The sequence below is a fragment of the Phyllobates terribilis genome, unplaced genomic scaffold (assembly GCF_046119375.1).
Source record: "Phyllobates terribilis strain yellow unplaced genomic scaffold, ASM4611937v1 Scaffold_4__5_contigs__length_816908805, whole genome shotgun sequence".
In the NCBI taxonomy this organism is placed as follows: Eukaryota; Metazoa; Chordata; class Amphibia; order Anura; family Dendrobatidae; genus Phyllobates; species Phyllobates terribilis.
In genome coordinates, this window is record NW_027362764.1 from 524542042 (window position 1) to 524560293 (window position 18252).

An 18252-nucleotide genomic window follows, 5' to 3' on the forward strand; every position below is an offset into this window, starting at 1 on the left:
TTAGGTAAATAATAAGTAGTATGCTGCTTGTACTCCTTTGTTCATTTATAGAGGGGTATTTTAATGTAATAAACCATTTTTCTTACTTTAGTAATGTTATATTTCAGTCCTTTACTATACGCAAAAATTATTTGAAGTTTTTTAAAACATTGTTCTACACTACACTATCAGAAAATAATGTTGCTTCCTAGTGTACCTATAAACAAGACGTCTTGTCTGGCCTGATAGAGCAATATGCTCTGGAAATGTGTAAGGTATGTAAATAAATGTTGGACTATTAATTCAAGTTTCCAATTCATGGTATTCTGAAATCTAAAGGTGCCCACTCACATATCACAGCCACTTCTGTCACTGATTTCATTTTTGAGCTTGTCTGGGCAACCAATCTTGGCATAGGAAAATTGGAATAGAGAAGTTTCTTACATTCAATATGTAGTTTTAAGCATTGATAAGCATTTTTTTAGAATATATTCTAAATGTTTCTATGTTTTCAACACCGATCATGTATGTATTTTAATGGGGAGAGAGAAATACGTTTTTACCATACACATCAGGAGGTGGTCCTTCCCTGGGAACAAAGAAATCAGGCATTAAAATGCAACAGAACAAATAAAGTTGCACTCTGTAGTGCTATAGCATGTAAACATGAAATATATGAAATTTGAATTGCGTTACTGCTCTAGAAAATAGGAAAAATTGAAGATACTTAGCACATAATTTGGCCAATTCATGCATGCCAAGCAGCCAACGACAAAGATATCTCATTTTGATGGGGACCGCTGTATTCATTCTGACTGGGGTAAGATTTGCGACAACACACAGAAGTACATGCCTCTATGGGTCTCTCCTAAATCATTGAGAGACATGTGCCTCTTAACCCCTTCATGACCTTGCGATTTTCCATGTTTGTGTTTTCATTTTTTTGCTCTACTTCTTCTCAGAGCCATAACTTTTTTTATTTTTCCATCTATATGGCAATGTTACGGCTTGGTTTTTGCTGGACTAGTTGTACTTTTGAACGTCACCATTGATTTTACCATATAATGTACTGGAAAACAGGAAAATAAATCTAGCAAAAATATGCAATTCCACAATTTTTTTTTTTGGACTAAAACTGATCTGCCATTATGTTTCTCCAGGTCATTACGAGATTGCAGATACAAAACATGTATATATATTTTTTTATTTCAGTGGTAAAAAAAAGATCCCAAAGTTTGTAAAAAAAAAAAAAAAAAAAAAAGGCGCCATTTTCCAAGACCTGTAGGGTCTCCATATTTTGGGATCTGGGGCTGGGTGATGGCTTATTTATTGCGCACAAGCTGGCGATTTTATTGATACCATTTGGGGTAGATACGATGTTTTGATTGCCTGTTATTGCATTTTATTGCAACGTTGAGGAGACCAAAAAAGCATAATTCTGCCATTTTTTTTTCTCATTACGCCATTGACGGATTAATCATTTTTATATTTTGATAGATCAGCAATTTCTGAGTGTAGCAATACCAAATATGTGTAGTTTTTATTTTTTGGTGGTGATTTGAACTTTTATACATTTTTTTATATTTTTAAAAACATTTTTTCTACTTTTTACTTGCTTAAATAGTCCCCTTAGGAGACTTGATCTGTGATCTTCCAATCGTTTGCTCTACACATAGCAGGGCCCTAGCCCTGCTATGTGTAGAAAGAATCAACATCGCCTATGAACACCAGCCACAGGCTGGCGTTCATAGGATATCTGCCATGACAAGCATGGGGGTCTTCTGCAGACCCTGATTGTAATGCCAAGCCATCAGCAGCTCGCGATCATGTGACAGGGGCACTGATGGGCGGGGTTTGTGAAGCACTTCCTGTAAGAGTAAGTTAAATACTACTGTCAGAGATTGACAGCAGCATTTAGCATGCTAACAGCCGCAGGTGGATCACAATTCCACCCGCATGTGTTAGGGGCACATTACAGCTGATTAAATCAGCTATCATGTGCCGGAAAAGATGCCGGCTCAGTGTCGGAGCCCGCATCAAATGCTGGGACATGAGCGAACATTTCAATGTTCGGTTCAGAAAAGTTCACCGAACAAATTGATATTCGCCGAATGTTCGTCGAACATTTCCGAATTCCATAGGAGTCAATGTGGGGGGACCAAAAACATGCATAGACAACACCTAGAAACAGGACCAAGAGATGCCAAAAGACATCAAATTAGGTGTAGACACCAGAGTAGTTCCATCAATTGACCCAGAGTACAAGTACTATAATTATTATTACTGTGACAGCGACATGTATTCAGTTGCGCTTTACATGTCAAAAGGAGTCAACGACTGGTACAACAGAGAGCAGACCCGGCCTGCGAGGGACGTGGTTTGTGAAGCCACTGTGCCACGGACCCCGGAGAACCTGGAGGGGCGTGACTAAGCGAGCACCAGACTGTTCACTAGAGCCTCTGATGGTGAGGTTAGACTTGGCTCCCAATGAATGCCAGGTGCCACTCCAGGACAGACCAACGGATGCACAGCAGCTGCACCCAGTAGGACAGACTAGATGGTGCAGCAGACAGAGTCTGTATCAGAGTGCAGCAGGCAGAGTCAGCATCAGAGTGCAGCAGGCAGTCTGTATCAGGAGTGCAGCAGGCAGAGTCTGTATCAGGAGTGCAGCAGGAAGAGTCTGTATCAGGAGTGCAGCAGGCAGAGTCTGTATCAGGAGTGCAGCAGGCAGAGTCTGTATCAGGAGTGCAGCAGACAGAGTCTGTATCAGAAGTGCAGCAAGGACTGGTTCGCAACCTTACACAACTTACACTGCAGAAAAGGAAGGTTCCACTACAGCCAACACAATAGATGGAGACCCAATCAGATCAGGATTCTCCACATTTAAAAAAAATAGTGGCTGACACTAGCAATGTCTAATCAATTTCACTACAGTAGAAATAGTGTAAATAAGACCCACACCTCTTTCAGTACAGTCCCAACCCAGGAGATGGAGACCTAACCAGGAGTGTTCACATTGCCCTAAATAAGGGCCTAACACCAAAGTGGCATCAATGTCATCAGACTACAAGTAGTTTAACGCAGACCGATACCTGTCCCACCACAGCCAACCCAATGGATATAGACACAATTAGAATTCTCCACATTTCCCCAAATTAGGGCCTAAAACCGTCAGCAGCAGCAGCAGTTCTTCCAGTTCAGCCAACCCAGGAGATGGAGTCCTAACCAGGAGTGTTCACATTGCCCTAAATGAGGGCCTAACACCACCGAAGAGGCATTAATTTCACTAGAGTATAAGTATTGCAAAGGAGGCCTAAACCAGTTCCACTACAGCCAACCAAATAGATGGAGACCCAATCAGGATTCTCCACATTTCAAAAAACTAGTGGCAGACACTAGCAATGTCTAATCAATTTCACTACAGTAGAAATAGTGTAATTAAGACCCACACCTCTTCCAGTACAGGCAACCCAGGAGATGGAGACCTTACTGGGAGTGTTCACATTGCCCTAAATGAGGGTCTAGCACCACCGAAGTGGCATCAATTTAGCTAGAGTATAAGTATTGCTGTTACAGATCCGGATGGTAGAACCACTGTGCCGTGGTGCAAGGAGGGACCAGAGGGGGATGACTAAGAGCCTACCCAGACCGATCCAGGCTACAAGGAGGCTCAGTCGACTCCGTGAGCCAAGGAGGGACCAGGAAGGTGGTCCAGGTGCCACTCTGGGACGGACCTTGAGAGGCACCCATAGGACTGGCAGCTGAAGTGGACAGGCACGGCAAATGGTCTGGCAGATGAGCACGGCTGGTAGGCAAGCAGGTAGTGCAGGAAGACGGACAGACAAGCTGATAGACAAGCAGGCAGACACCGCTGATAGACAGGCAGGCACAGCTGATAGACAGGCTGGCGGGCAAGCACTGGGATCTGAGGGCTGAAGAGTGTATTAGAAGACAAGCTACAACATTGCGCAGGCACCTCCATTTTTGAGGAGGTGCCTTATATAGCAGATGTCCTCCTGCCATTGGCCGGGGACATTTTATAATGGCGCGTGCGGCCCCTTTAAGAAACAGGGAGCGTGTGTGCCCTAATAGCAGTGCCGGAGGATCTGCGCGTGGTGTGCACCCTGGACAGGCACGGCGTGAGAGCAGGAGGAGTGAGCAGTGGTAAGGGGAGTGGCGTCACTGCCGGGCAGGAGGCAGAGACGCCGACAATACAATTGCAAAGGAGGCCAAAACCAGTTCCTCTACAGCCAACCCAATAGATGGAGATACAATCAGGATTCTTCACATTTCAAAAAATTAGTGTCAGAAACTAGCAATGTCTAATCAATTTCACTACAGTAGAAATAGTGTAAATAAGACCCACATCTCTTCCAGTCCCGCCAACCCAGGAGATGGAGACCTAACCGGGAGTGTTTACATTGCCTTAAATGAGGGCCTAACACCACCGAAGTGGCATCAATGTCATCAGATTACAAGTAGTTTAATGCAGACCCAAACCTGTCCCACTACAGCCAACCCAATAGATGGAGACACAATCAGAATTCTCCACATTTCCAAAAAGTAGGGCCTAAAACCTGTAGCAGCAGCAGCAAGAGCAGGCACAGAAGCCATATCACAGACTGCAATTGTAACGACCGGAATGCCGGTTGAATGTGAATGAGGGATACAGCGCTGCTATGAATGACTCCGACCTCGTATAGTGGCAAATAACTTTCTTTATACTGGTCACACAAATGACAGGGTTAAACGATTCTACAAAATAGAGGCCACAACAGCCACTAACACAAATTACAAGTTATGCAGCCCAAGAGAGCCCCAGTGCCAATCCTGCGGTAACGAGTCAAACTACCCCTGGGCTATGCCGCTCCCACCCTTATTTAGTACAGGACCTACCCAGGATGTTACAGCTCACATGGCACGTGGTCCTCCCAGGAATATAACTTTACACCCCCCTCCCACACTAATACAATGGGATCTGGGTACCCTTGTTTTCCCCTTAGAGAGCACTCATATTTATACACTACCGTTCAAAAGTTTGGGGTCACTCAGACAATTTTGTATTTTCCATGAAAACTCATACTTTTATTTATCAAAATGAATAGAAAATATAGTTCAGACATTGACAAGGTTAGAAATAATGATTTTTATTAGAAAGAATAATTTTCTCCTTCAAACTTTGCTTTCGTCAAAGAATGCTCCCTTCGCAGCAATTACAGCATTGCAGACCTTTGGCATTCTAGCTGTTAATTTGATGAGGTAATCTTGACAAATTTCCTCCCATGCTTCCTGAAGCCCCGTCCACAAGTTGGATTGGCTTGATGGGCACTTTTTGCATACCATACAGTCAAGCTGCTCCCACAACAGCTCAATGGGGTTGAGATCTGGTAACTGCGCTGGCCACTCCATTACAGATAGAATACCAGCTGCCTGCTTCTTCCCTAAATAGTTCATGTATAATTTGGAGGTGTGCTTTGGGTCATTGTCCTGTTGTAGGATGAAATTGGCTCCAATCAAGCACTGTCCACAGGGTATGGCATGGCGTTGCAAAATGGAGTGATTGCCTTCCTTATTTAAAATACCATTTACCTTGTACAAATCTCCCACTTTACCAGCACCAAAGCAACCCCAGACCATCACATTACCTCCACTATGCTTGACAGATGGCGTCAGGCACTCTTCCAGCATCTTTTCAGTTGTTCTGCATCTCACAAATGTTCTTCTGTGTGATCCAAACACCTCAAACTTTGATTTGTCTGTCCATAAAACTTTTTTCCAATCTTCCTCTGTCCAATGTCTGTGTTCTTTTGCCCATATTAATCTTTTCCTTTTATTAGCAAGTCTCAGATATGGCTTTTTCTTTGCCACTTTGCCCTGAAGGCCAGCTTCCCGGAGTCGCCTCTTCACTGTAGACTCTGACACTGGCATTTTGTGTGTACTATTTAATGAAGCTGCCAGTTGAGGAGATGTGAGGCGTCGATTTCTCAAACTAGAGACTCTAATGTCCTAGTCTTGTTGCTCAGTTGTTCAGTTGGGCCTCCCACTTCTCTTTCTACTCTGGTTAGAGCCTGTTTGTGCTCTACTCTGAAGGGAGTAGTACATACCGTTGTAGGAAATCTTCAGTTTCTTTGCAATTTCTCACATGGTATAGCCTTCATTTCTAAGAACAAGAATAGACTGTCGAGTTTCACATGAAAGTTCTCTTTTTCTGGCCATTTTGAGAGTTTCATAGAACAAACAAATGTAATGCACCAGATTCTCAACTAGCTCAAAGGAAGGTCAATTTTATAGCTTCTCAAATCAGCCAAACCGTTTTCAGCTGGGCTAACATACTTGTGCAAGGGTTTTCTAGGGTTTTCTAAACATCCATTAGCCTTCTTACACAGTTAGCGGACACAATGTACCATTAAAACACTGGAGTGGTGGTTGTTGTAAATGGGCCTCTATACACCTATGTAGATATTGCAATAAAAACAAGACGTTTGCAAATAGAATAGTCATTTACCACATTAACAAAGTATAGAGTGTATTTCTGATTAATTTAATGTTAGCTTCATTGAAAAAAAATGTGCTTTTCTTTCAAAAATAATGAAATTTCTAAATGACCCAAACTTTTGAATGGTAGTGTATATTTAGCCAACACGTTACCTATACAGTATACAGTTTCTTTTCTTACAAGAGCAAAGAGAAATCTCTCAAACTTAATACATATACAAACAGTTAACAAACTAAACCTTTTATTAGACCCTGATCTCTGGCCACAGGGTTTTATCAGCTTCTTCTTCTCACCAAGCTCTCCAGCACATTCAATTGTAAGCAGGAATTAGAATCAACCTCAGTCTCAAAGTGTAGTTCACAACAGGGCTCCTTTGTAGTACCCACGTACACAGTCTTAGTATACCAGATCCTTTACAATCTCTGGATCAAGCCTGATCAGTCAATCAGCAGTGATATACACCAGACAGTTCTCAGCACTACTGGAATCACTAACTAGCTTTCCCTAACTGACTACACAGTTGGTGACCAATCACATATCTCAGTTACTCACAAGGCACAGCTTCTTAGACACACCTTCTGGCTGCAGTCTGTACAAGCTCCCAAACGTTCCATAGGAATCCGTTACGTCTCGTCTCCTCGGAGGACTTCCTGGTTCTGTGTTTCCCGGGCTTTTTTACAGATCTCCGGGCTTTTTCTTTACTTGTTTCTTGGTGACCCCTAATGGCCGGACTAAGTCATTGCAGGAGAAATTTATACTGTCACTAATATGAACTCATTACTAAAAAGACATGTCAACCCGTTACACAATTTCAAGAGATCAATGTAGCACACTCAAAACGACAACATCGCCTACTCTGTACAGTCTGCAATTGGGGTGCAAAAGTCCTTGGAGATCCATGATCCAGGCCAGGATAGTGGCGGAGAAATCGCTGTACCACCAGGTTGAGGACGTGAGCCATGCAAAGCACGTGTGCGGGCTTGCCTCGGCCTAGGGCCGCTAACAGGTTTGCACTGTTATTGCACACAGCCTTCCTTGGCTCTAGGTTCAGCGGAGACAGCCATTGCTCAAACTGAGCCTGGAGAGCAGCTCGTAACTCTTCATCTGTATGACTGCCATCTCCAAGGCATATTAATTTGAAGACTGCCTGATTACTATGAGCCTTGACTGCGCAGTACTTAGGTGGTATGTATTCGCTCCGCACCCTTGGAATGCGTGTCTCATTAAGGCAGAGGTTGAGTGTGTAGGTGGAGGCCCTAGAGGAGGTGGAGGACACAAAAGCAGCAGAGGAAGTGGGAAATACAGAGGTTTCTTCTGCAAGCCTTGGGGATTCCAGGATTTGTGTAGCAGCCCCTTCCCTGCCTATCCCCACAGCCACGAGAGTCACCCAGTGCTCAGTCAGTGAGATGTAATGCCCTTGGCCATGCTTACTCGTCCAGGTGTCTGTGGTGAAATTCACCCTAGCACACGAAGATTTAGACAAGGAACGGGTGATGTTGTCTGCGACATGCTGGTGTAGCGCAGGCACAGCTTTCTTAGAGAAGTAATGGCGACTGGGCAACTGGTACTGGGGACTGTGACGGCCATCAGTTTTCGGAAACTGTCTGTATCTACCAGGCGGAAAGGCAGCATTTCCGTGTGAAGCTGATTGGAGATGGTGGAGTTCAACCTCTTAGCTTTGTCATAGGATGAAACAATTTTTTACATGACCACAACTGTGGGACCGAGGGCTAGCTTAGGTACTGAGAGAGGGCGGAGTATGGTGAAACAAAAAAACTGGTGGAGTGTGAGTGAGGTGCAGATGTTATGGTGGATTGAGAAACATGTGGTGTGTTCGGTGAAACAAACACAGCAGGCGTGTCCGCTTCCATTACAGCTGAAGGGCTGTCACTCAGCCTGACTGGAGTGGGAAAAGAACCGGAGCTTCTGTGATAGGAGACCTGCGTGACAATACTTGGCATGGTAACAGAGAAGGAGGAAGAAGCAGCGGATGTGTTTGATGGGGCGGCTGATGGTTGTTCAGGTGTGCTGGTCCGCATTTCAGCGTGGTAAGATTCCCAGCGTAAAGAATGTTGTTTCAGCATATGAACGTTCATGCATGTAGTAGTCAAATTATTGCAGTTTTTCCCTCTACTGAGTTTTTTATTGCAAAGTTTGCAGATAACGTGAGTTGTCTCATCTTTTTCAGTGACAAAAAAGGCCCATGCTAGGCAACCCTTGCTGCCCCAGCGAGCTGCAGACCCGTGACCGCTGCTGGCCACAGTGCAGTGCTCCTCGTGCTTGCATCACTCCGTGTCTGTGCCGTAGGGTGAAATATAACCTCCTTGTCTTCCTCCTCCACCTCCTCAGATGAGCTACTCGGCTGCGTGACTCTGGGTTCACACCAAGTAGGATCTTCAACCTCGTCATCATCCAATGTGTTATCCCATTCCTCGCCCTCAGAGTAACCCCTCTCCTCTTGTTGCCCTGACAGCACAGTACAGTCCGCATGAGCCTCAGGTATCTGAGTCTCATCGGGATCACCTCTCTCCTCTGCGGTTAATGTCTGGTGACAAGGGTCAAGAACATGCTCGGACCCTACTTCGTCCTGCCCCAAATCCAAGTAAAATAAATTTTGGCCATCGGTGCAGATGCTTTCCTCCCCTTGACTCTGTGACTGTTTGGAGTACACTTCTGATGCCCATGGTGTAGAATGGGTGAATTGTTCTACAGACTCGCCCATCAGTAATTCGCTAGAGTCAGTTGGGCAGTAGGCCAGTTGGGACATGGGGGGGAAGCATGGTAATTGGGGATGCCACCTCTGTGAACTGTACTGCGTGTGATGTTGAGGTGGAGGAAGAAGAGGAGAGGCCACTGGAAGCAGAGCTTGTCATTCACTGGAGCACCTGCTCTCTCTGGGCCTTATCAACAGTGCAGTAGGCCATCCACTAACATAAGTAGTCAGTTGTCTTTGGATAGGACCGGTTTGTGTTGGTTCACTAGTGCTTTCACTAACATTACCACGTACCCCATGTACACCTTGAACACCAAGCCTATTCCACCTTCCACTAAGCCCTCTCTTTTTCCCACTCATGTTGGTCAGATACAGTGGTAGGAGCACGTAATTAACTAAAGTAAAATGCATTTTTTTCCTGTGCAATACCTCAGCACACACCTGAATTTCAGCGACACTAAATGACAAGGTAAGATATAGCCTGCCGTATAACGTTACTAACAGACAAAAGAAATTTGTTAGTGTGCATGAGGCCGATAAAACCTATAAGATATTCTCCTAACAATTTCAAACTGAGATGTCCCCTGCTGTATTACTTTAGGAACAGAAGAAAATTTTTTTTTAAATGTGGATGAGGCCAATATGCAGGGCCGGCTCCAGGTTTTTGTGGGCTCTGGGCGAAAGAGTCTCAGTGGGCCCCTTTATCACATACCACGATTCATGAGGCATAGATACAGCAGAGAAATATAGGTATACAACACAAGGCTCAGCCTGCCACCTCATCCTTCACATATGCAAACATGCACGCACACACACAATACGCAGACATGCACACACACACACAGTTAGGCATCGGGCGTTTGCTGGATTCAAAATGGGTTCAGAGACATCAGTGGATTCTGTGGTTTCTCATTCCAGACCAGCCAGGTCTGAAGCTGCTCAGCATCATCATCAGTCCCAACGCCTAGCTGGTCCACAAGATGTACAGGTTGTCTCTTGGGTCTTTGTTCCTAGCATCATGAAGGATAGGTTACGGAGGGAGACAGGGCTGCTAAAGCCTAAGTCCAGGATTCTCTGTACTGAGCATGCCCGTGACATGGCGGACCGTGATTGGTGGTTTGGGAGTCAGCTGATCCGGTGACCTGGCACCGCCTGATTGGTCGCGGGTGACGTCACCAATGGTGCGACGGTGAGCAGGGCTTAATCTTTAAAAGGCCCACCCACAAACATGGCGGCGTGCTCTGATCATTGAGCTGTGATGATGTTGTGTGGACGCTTAGTCTCTTGGGCTCCACGTGTGCTTTAGTTTCTGGCAGGCAGGTTTAGTGGAAATAGGCAGGCTTAGATGAAATAGGCAGGTAGCTTCATCTGACATTCGGGCTCTGACAAAGGGTTCGCCTTACACCCCATTCCCGGTACCACCTGTAAGCCACGTGGAGAGATACTGCTCAGTCCGGAAGCACGCCGGCTGGGAGCACGTATTTGCCGGCGTGAGGCTATATGCCCACGATGCAGAAATGAAGCAGAAAATTTCTGCATCTCCCTGGCAGAAAAAACGCATGCAGATTGCCAAATACATGCGGATTTGAAGCGTTATTCACATGCGTTTCCGCATGCAGATTGACAAGCGCTTTCCAGGCGATTTTAGCATCACTTGGAAAGTGCTTGACAACTAGGTCACACTATAAATCCATGCAAACAGCATGGATTTATATAGTGTGACCGAAATAATGTTTAAAAATAAAAAATAAAAACCTATACTTACCTTCCGATGGCCCAGGGTGTGTAGCTGCGCTCGTTCCTGGCTGCCGGGATATCACTGGACACTGCACTGAAGGGCCTGCGGTCACATGACTGACGTCACCAAAGGTCCTTCAGTCCTGCCCGCAAGCACAGGGAAGGAGACCGGGGGCCGTCGGAAGGTGATTATAATCTTTATTTTTTATTTTATTTTTTTTTTACAGGTGCAATGGTACCCAGGTCTGGATGAGAGTCTCCTCTCCTCCAGAACTGGGTACCATATGCACATTGATTACACAGCGATTCTGCAAAATTAATGGACATGCTGCGGATTTTTGAGCACAGCATAAACGCTGCGGAAAAAAACGCAGCATGGGCATTGACAGTGCGGCTTGTCATTGGGTACCATGGGGGGCGGATTACCAAGCGTTTTTGAAGCGTTTACGCTGCGGAAATTCTGCAGCATAAACGCTTGAAAAACGCATCGTGGGCACACAGCCTGAGTCACACACGCATCCTAGCGCCAACTGTGTAGTCCCTGTGCTGCAACAGGACTACAGATACATTATATATCGCACATCTCTCATGCTGTTAACGGAGATAGTGCGAATCCCTATTCCAGTTCCGGTGTGCTGTAACACGGAGGGGATTGTTATTTAAGTTGGTTGTTTTACCTTCTCACCCGGAAGGTGTTTGGCCGCAGTCCACCAGGCTGCATCGCGGTCCCCGGGTTCGGTTGCTTTCCATTATTTAATAAAGTTGTTTGCAACCGTCCCCTTAACACACACAATATGCAGACATGCACACACACAATATACATAGACACGCAGACACAATATACGCAGACACAATATACGCAGACACAATATACGCAGACACAATATACGCAGACACAATATACGCAGACACAATACGCAGACATGCGCATGCACATGGTACGCAGGCATGCACACATACACACATGAACATGGTACACACAGAATACGCAGACACGCACAGATATACTGTTATGTACATGCCCGGGCTGACTGGCGTGTGCGTGATTTAGTGATTCCACTGTGCCATGAACCGGAGAGTGCCTGGAGGGGCGTAACTAAGTGTCAACCCGATCCGACCAAGGTCGCACGACGGCTAACGATGCCATGCACCAGTGAGGAACTGAGCAGAGGGACCTGGTGCTACTCCAGGCCAGACCCCGGACACGGCTGTTGACCCACACCGGGGAATACAGGAACAGGCAGGTTAGGCTGGCACACAGACAGGAGGGTATTGGCAGGCACGGCTGGCAAGCAGACAGGTGGGCACTGGCAGGCACGGCTGGAGTGCAGACAGGAGGATACTGGCAGGCACGGCTGGAGTGCAGACAGGAGGGTACTGACAAGTACGGCTGGCGTGCAGACGGGGATGTACAAGCAGGCAGGAGAACAGGCTTGATAGGGTCCAGTACAGACTGGGATTCAGGAACAGAACCGCAGATGCGATAGACAAGCAGAGCAGAGAGGTACCGCCGGAGCGGTGAGCAAGGCAGAGCAGGCAGGAACCGCCGGAGCGGTGAGCAAGGCAGAGCAGAGAGGAACCGCCGGAGCGGTGAGCAAGGCAGAGCAGAGAGGAACCGCCGGAGCGGTGAGCAAGGCAGAGCAGAGAGGAACCGCCGGAGCGGTGAGCAAGGCAGAGCAGAGAGGAACCACCGGAGCGGTGAGCAAGGAAGAGCAGAGAGGAACCACCGGAGCGGTGAGCAAGGCAGAGCAGAGAGGAACCGCCGGAACGGTGAGCAAGGCAGAGCAGGAAGGAACCGCCGGAATGGTGAGCAAGGCAGAGCAGGAAGGAACCGCCGGAGCAGTGAGCAAGGCAGAGCAGGAAGGAACCACCGGAGCGGTGAGCAAGGCAGAGCAGGAAGGAACCGCCGGAGCGGTGAACAAGGCAGAACAGGAAAGAACCGCCGGAGCGGTGAGCAAGGCACAGCAGGAAGGAACCGCCGGAGCGGTGAGCAAGGCAGAGAAGGAAGGACAAAGCTCTGTTCACACTGAACAGACTGGAAGGGAAAAGTAGAACCAGATACACACAAGGTACTTGCAATGAAGTAGCGAGTGGACTCTAAACTCACACCAGAAGTACAGAGACATCAAGTAGGAGTTAGGTGCAGGTGCAGATACTGCAGGAAAAGGGAAGGTACGGACACAGGGACAAACAGGCTAGGAAAGTGTTCAGACAGGAACTGACAGTGCAACAAGATACAGGAGCGAGTCTGGGTATACGGTCCCCAGAGAGGCGGACAAACAGGCTAGGAGAGTGTTCAGACAGGAACTGACACTGCAACAAGATACAGGAGCGAGTCTGGGTATACGGCCCCCAGAGAGGCAGACAAACAGGCTAGCAGATAGTTCAGACAGGCCTGGGAATACAGCCCCAGGCTGGCGGACAGGCATGAAATAGAACGGGACCTGGCACATCAGAGGCAAGGAGCCCTCTGAAGGCAAGAGTTGCTCAGGCCCCAGCTTCAGGGTGGAGCTGGTTTAAATATCCAGTTACAGACAGCAATAGGCTGGAGACGCATTAGGGGTGTGCCCACAGCAGCTACAAGAATCAGGAAGTAACCGGGCCGCCGCCCTAAGCAGTCAGGACAGGGACAAGCAGACAGCAAGAACAGAAGCCAGGCTGGCAGACTGGACTGAAGATTAAGTTTGCGATCTGGCATAGTGGGAGATGGTGCACTATGCAAGTACGCCGCCAGGTATGTTACAAATACACATACATATTTGAACACATTCTTAAAAACGCATATAAAACAGACATAAATATATATACACAGTCATACACACTGACATACACAGACATACACATCATACATGCACACACACATAAGAAATATTTTTTTACATGGGGATTGGGGAAGCTCGCTCACCTGCCCCCTGGCCTGTGTCCCGTCCAGCTCCTCAGTCATGTGGCAGTGCAGGGCCTCAGGCGTGTCACATCGCCCAGAACCATCAGGGGGGCCCGTTATCGGGGCCCGGGCCACTTCCCCGGCATCTGTGCAGGGCCGCTGGTGCTGTTCAAGCCCTGCTCTGCTTCACGTAGCAGCAGTGTGCGGTCAGTGTGCTGCTGCTCCACCAATCAGGCCCAGTGCTGTCACTTTCCAGACATGGCCGCGCACTGTGCGGCTGTGTCTGGTAGTAATGACCTGGCAGGTGCGACACACAAGCACAATTAAAGGCGCAGTGTCGCCCCTGTGTGTCATTACTACCAGACACAGCCGCACAGCGCGCGGTGATGTCTGGAAAGTGACAGCACTGGGCCTGATAGGTGGAGCAGCAGAACACTGACTGCACACTGCTGCTGCATGTAGCAGAGCAGGGCTTGAACAGCACTGGAAGCCCTCACAGATGTGAGGGAAGCGGCCCAGGCCCCGATAATGAGTGGGCCCCCCTGATGGTTACGGCAGGTGCTGACTAGAGATGAGCGTTGTTCTACTCGAACTGTTCGCCAATCTCAAATTCGAGCTGTTTTGGGCGGTGTTCGAGCCGTTCGGCGAACACGAACAATTTGAGAAAAATTCGGCTGTTCGAGGTTATGTTCGATAACTGTTCGTGCACCAAAATCATAACTGGATTTTTTCTCAGTAATGATGAAAATTAATGTTAATACGCAGTTTGAGTGTACAGCAGGGTGGGGGGAGGGGCAGGGGATGGATCTCTGCAGGAACAATGAAGATCTCCATTTTTTTTTCTCTTTCCCGCATTTGCAGTGGGGAGGTGCAATCTGTCAGCCTATCAGCAGCGCACACACGGAGCGAAGTGCTTTTTTTCACACAAGCAAGGGCATGTGTCATTGGCAGTGTATGTCACATGTCCTTGCCCTATAAGACCAAGCCATTTTCCCCATCGCCACCATTTTCTCACTGCTGCAGCTGCGTGTTAGACGGCACCGATGTTGCTGTGTGCGCTATACCTTGTTAATTTCAAGCCAATTTTCGCACAAATATACAGATAGCTTGGGAGTAGGGAATAGTTGTGATTGCAGTCCTTTTAAGGACTAGGTTACAGCATTTCCTACGACTTTTATCAGGGAGGTCTGTGCTCTTAAATAGATAGGTTGTGGGAGTAAAGACTAATTGTAATTGGAGTCCTTTTCAGGACTAGGTTACATGAGTTCCTATCAGTTTTTGCCAGGCAGGTCTGTGCCAGTGCTGTGCAAGTTTTTTTCACAGCATTTGGCTGAATCTAGCAAAGCTAATCCTTTTTGGCCTATTGCAGAGTGTGTTAGTCAGTGGAGTAGCCTATCTGTGTTGCAAGATATAACACCTGTGTATAGAATACCAATTTTTTTACTGCACCTAGTGAAGTAAAATCTTTTGGGCATAGCATCATTCTATTAGTCCATCTATACTGACCTCCATCAGGTTGCAAACTGAATATAATTTTTTTCTGCATCTAGCTCTGAAAAAATATTTGGGCTTCTAGCGGTGTGTGGGACTTGGTCTATTAGTCCATCTATACTGACCTCCATCAGGTTGCAAATTAAAAATAATTTTTTTCTGCATCTAGCTCTGAAAAAATATTTGGGCTTCTAGCAGTGTGTGGGACTTGGTCTATTAGTCCATCTATACTGACCTCCATCAGGTTGCAAATTAAAAATAATTTTTTTCTGCATCTATCTCTGAAAAAATATTTGGGCTTCTAGCAGTGTGTGGGACTTGGTCTATTAGTCCATCTATACTGACCTCCATCAGGTTGCAAATTAAAAATAATTTTTTTCTGCATCTAGCTCTGAAAAAATATTTGGGCTTCTAGCAGTGTGTGGGACTTGGTCTATTAGTCCATCTATACTGACCTCCATCAGGTTGCAAATTAAAAATAATTTTTTTCTTCATTTAGCTCTGAAAAAATATTTGGGCTTCTAGCAGTGTGTGGGACTTGTTCTATTAGTCCTTCTATACTGACCTCCAGCAGGTTGCAAATTGAATATAATTTTTTTCTGCATCTAGCTCTGAAAAAATAGTTGGGCTTCTAGCGGTGTGTGGGACTTGGTCTATTAGTCCATCTATACTGACCTCCATCAGGTTGCAAATTAAATATAATTTTTTTCTGCATCTAGCTCTGAAAAAATATTTGGGCTTCTAGCAGTGTGTGGGACTTGGTCTATTAGTCCATCTATACTGACCTCCATCAGGTTGCAAATTAAAAATAATTTTTTTCTGCATCTAGCTCTGAAAAAATATTTGGGCTTCTAGCGGTGTGTGGGACTTGGTCTATTAGTCCATCTATACTGACCTCCATCAGGTTGCAAATTAAAAATAATTTTTTTCTGCATCTAGCTCTGAAAAAATATTTGGGCTTCTAGCGGTGTGTGGGACTTGGTCTATTAGTCCATCTATACTGACCTCCATCAGGTTGCAAATTAAAAATAATTTTTTTCTGCATCTAGCTCTGAAAAAAATATTTGGGCTTCTAGCAGTGTGTGGGACTTGGTCTATTAGTCCATCTATACTGACCTCCATCAGGTTGCAAATTAAAAATAATTTTTTTCTTCATTTAGCTCTGAAAAAATATTTGGGCTTCTAGCAGTGTGTGGGACTTGTTCTATTAGTCCTTCTATACTGACCTCCAGCAGGTTGCAAATTGAATATAATTTTTTTCTGCATCTAGCTCTGAAAAAATAGTTGGGCTTCTAGCGGTGTGTGGGACTTGGTCTATTAGTCCATCTATACTGACCTCCATCACGTTGCAAATTAAAAATAATTTTTTTCTGCATCTAGCTCTGAAAAAATATTTGGGCTTCTAGCAGTGTGTGGGACTTGGTCTATTAGTCCATCTATACTGACCTCCATCAGGTTGCAAATTAAAAATAATTTTTTTCTGCATCTAGCTCTGAAAAAATATTTGGGCTTCTAGCAGTGTGTGGGACTTGGTCTATTAGTCCATCTATACTGACCTCCATCAGGTTGCAAATTAAAAATAATTTTTTTCTGAATCTAGCTCTGAAAAAATATTTGGGCTTCTAGCGGTGTGTGGGACTTGGTCTATTAGTCCATCTATACTGACCTCCATCAGGTTGCAAATTAAAAATAATTTTTTTCTGCATCTAGCTCTGAAAAAATATTTGGGCTTCTAGCGGTGTGTGGGACTTGGTCTATTAGTCCATCTATACTGACCTCCATCAGGTTGCAAATTAAAAATAATTTTTTTCTGCATCTAGCTCTGAAAAAATATTTGGGCTTCTAGCGGTGTGTGGGACTTGGTCTATTAGTCCACCTATACTGACCTCCATCAGGTTGCAAATTAAAAATAATTTTTTTCTGCATCTAGCTCTGAAAAAATATTTGGGCTTCTAGCAGTGTGTGGGACTTGGTCTATTAGTCCATCTATACTGACCTCCATCAGGTTGCAAATTAAAAATAATTTTTTTCTTCATTTAGCTCTGAAAAAATATTTGGGCTTCTAGCAGTGTGTGGGACTTGTTCTATTAGTCCTTCTATACTGACCTCCAGCAGGTTGCAAATTGAATATAATTTTTTTCTGCATCTAGCTCTGAAAAAATAGTTGGGCTTCTAGCGGTGTGTGGGACTTGGTCTATTAGTCCATCTATACTGACCTCCATCAGGTTGCAAATTAAAAATAATTTTTTTCTTCATTTAGCTCTGAAAAAATATTTGGGCTTCTAGCAGTGTGTGGGACTTGTTCTATTAGTCCTTCTATACTGACCTCCAGCAGGTTGCAAATTGAATATAATTTTTTTCTGCATCTAGCTCTGAAAAAATAGTTGGGCTTCTAGCGGTGTGTGGGACTTGGTCTATTAGTCCATCTATACTGACCTCCATCAGGTTGCAAATTAAAAATAATTTTTTCTGCATCTAGCTCTGAAAAAATATTTGGGCTTCTAGCAGTGTGTGGGACTTGTTCTATTAGTCCTTCTATACTGACCTCCAGCAGGTTGCAAATTGAATATAATTTTTTTCTGCATCTAGCTCTGAAAAAATAGTTGGGCTTCTAGCGGTGTGTGGGACTTGGTCTATTAGTCCATCTATACTGACCTCCATCAGGTTGCAAATTAAAAATAATTTTTTTCTTCATTTAGCTCTGAAAAAATATTTGGGCTTCTAGCAGTGTGTGGGACTTGTTCTATTAGTCCTTCTATATTGACCTCCAGCAGGTTGCAAATTGAATATAATTTTTTTCTGCATCTAGCTCTGAAAAAATAGTTGGGCTTCTAGCGGTGTGTGGGACTTGGTCTATTAGTCCATCTATACTGACCTCCATCAGGTTGCAAATTAAAAATAATTTTTTCTGCATCTAGCTCTGAAAAAATATTTGGGCTTCTAGCAGTGTGT